General features: G+C 39.1%; 1 pseudogene; it reads right to left on the bottom strand.

Annotated features, from left to right (window-relative positions):
* Positions 1-420: 420 nt before the first annotated feature.
* Positions 421-585, bottom strand: LOC123935604 (annotated as a pseudogene).
* Between the last annotated feature and the right edge of the window lie 1,698 nt (positions 586-2,283).

Genomic DNA, 2,283 nt, shown 5'->3' with positions numbered 1-2,283 from the left:
CCTGAAATAAGTGAAACCATATGATAATTGACTCTCTCTGCTTGACTTATTTCACTCAGCATAATCTCTTCCAGTCCCGTCCATGTTGCTACAAAAGTTGGGTATTCATCCTTTCTGATGAAGGCATAATACTCCATAGTATATATGGACCACATCTTCCTTATCCATCCGTCTGTTGAAGGGCATCTTGGTTCTTTCCACAGTTTGGTGACCATGGCCATTGCTGCTATGAGCATTGGGGAACATAGGGCCCTTGTTTTCACTGCATCTGTATCTTTAGGGTAAATACCCAACAGTGCAATTGCAGGGTCATAGGGAAGTTTTATTTTTAATTTCTTTTTTTTTTTTTTTTTTTTGAGGAATCTCCACACTCTTCTCCAAAGTGGCTGCACCAACTTGCGTTCCCACCAACAGTGTAAGAGGGTTCCCCTTTCTCCACATCCTCTCCAACACTTGCTGGTTACGCTCTTGTTAATTTTGGCCATTCTGACTGGTGCAAGGTGGTATCTCAATGTGGTTTTCAATTAGCAATAATCGCGCCTCGGATAAACCTCATTGGCTACGATACTGCCACTGCGCAAAGCTCAATGTGGTTTTGATTTGACTCCTTGATGGCTAGTGATTATGAACATTTGTTCATGTGTCTGATAGCCATTTGTATGTCTTTTTGGAGAAGTGTCTATTCATGTCTTCTGCCCATTTCTTGACATGATTATCTGTTTTGTGTGTGTTGAATTTGAGAAGTTCTTTATAGATCATGGATATCAGCCTTTTTTCTGTACTGTCATTTGCAAATATCTTCTCCCATTCCGTGGGTTGCCTCTTTGTTTTGTTGACTGTTTCCTTTGCTATGCAGAAGGTTTTGATCTTGATGAAGTCCCAAAAATGCATTTGCACTTTTGTTTCCTTTACCTTTAGAGACATATCTTGAAAAAGTTGCTGTGGCCAATGTTGAAGAGCTTCTGCCTATGTTCTCCTCTAGGATTCTGATGGATTCCTGCCTCATGTTGAGGTCTTTTATCCATTTCGAGTTTATCTTTGTGTATGGTGTAAGATAATGGTCGAGTTTCATTCTTCTACATATAGCTGTCCGATTTTCCCAGCACCATTTATTGAAGAGACTGTCTTTTTTCTACTGGATATTTTTTCCTGCTTTGTCGACGATAATTTGACCACACAGTTGAGGGTCCATATGTAGGCTCTCTACTCAGTTCCACTGATCTGTGTGTCTGTTTTTGTGCCAGTACCATGCTGTCTTGGTGATCACAGCTTTGTAGTAAAGCTTGAAATCAGGCAACGTGGTGTCACCAGTTTTGTTTTTGTTTTTCAACATTTCCTTAGCAATTCAGGGTCTCTTCTTATTCCATACAAATTTTAGGATTGTTTGCTCCAGCTCTTTGAATAATGCTGGTGGAATTTTGATTGGAATGGCATTGAAAGTATAGATTGCTCTAGTCAGTGTAGACATTTTAGCAATGTTTATTTTTCCGCTCCATGAGCAAGGAATGGTCTTTCTTCTTTTTCTGTCTTTTTCAATTTCTTTCATGAGTGTTCTGTAGTTCCTTGAGTACAGATTCTTTACCTCTTTGGTTAGGTTTATTCCCAGGTATCTTATGGTTCTTGGTGCTACAGTAAATGGAATTGATTCTCTAATTCCCCTTTCTGTATTTTCATTGTTAGTGTGTAAGAAAGCAACTGATTTCTGTACATTTACTTTGTATCCTGCCACTTACAGAATTGCTGTATGAGTTCTAGTAGTTTGGGGGTGAAGTCTTTGGGGTTTTCCATATAAACTATCATGTCATCTACAAAGAGAGAGAGTTTGACTTCTTCATTGTCAATTTGGATACCTTTTATTTCTCTTTGTTTTCTGATTGCCGTTGCTAGGACTTCTAATACTATGTTGAACAAGAATGGTGAGAATGGACATCCTTGTCATGTTCCTGATCTCAACAGGAAGTCTGCAAGCCTTTTCCTATTGGGGATGATATTTGCTGTGAGTTTTTCATAGATAGATTTTATGAAGTTCAGGAATGTTCCCTCTATCTCTATCCTTTGGCGTGTTTTAATCAGGAACGGATGCTGGATTTTGTCAAATGCTTTTCCTGCATCCATTGAGAGGACCATGTGGATCTTCTCTCTTCTGTTATTGATTTTTTCTATCACATTGATTGATTTGTGAATGCTGAACCATCCTTGCAACCCAGGGACGAAACCCACCTCTTCATGGTGGATGATCTTTTTAATGTGCTGTTGGATCCTATTAGGATCTTGTTGAGAATC

The sequence above is a fragment of the Meles meles genome, chromosome X (assembly GCF_922984935.1).
Source record: "Meles meles chromosome X, mMelMel3.1 paternal haplotype, whole genome shotgun sequence".
NCBI lineage: Eukaryota > Metazoa > Chordata > Mammalia > Carnivora > Mustelidae > Meles > Meles meles.
Note: the sequence above shows the minus strand (reverse complement) of the source record. Positions and strands in the feature narration are given on the sequence as shown.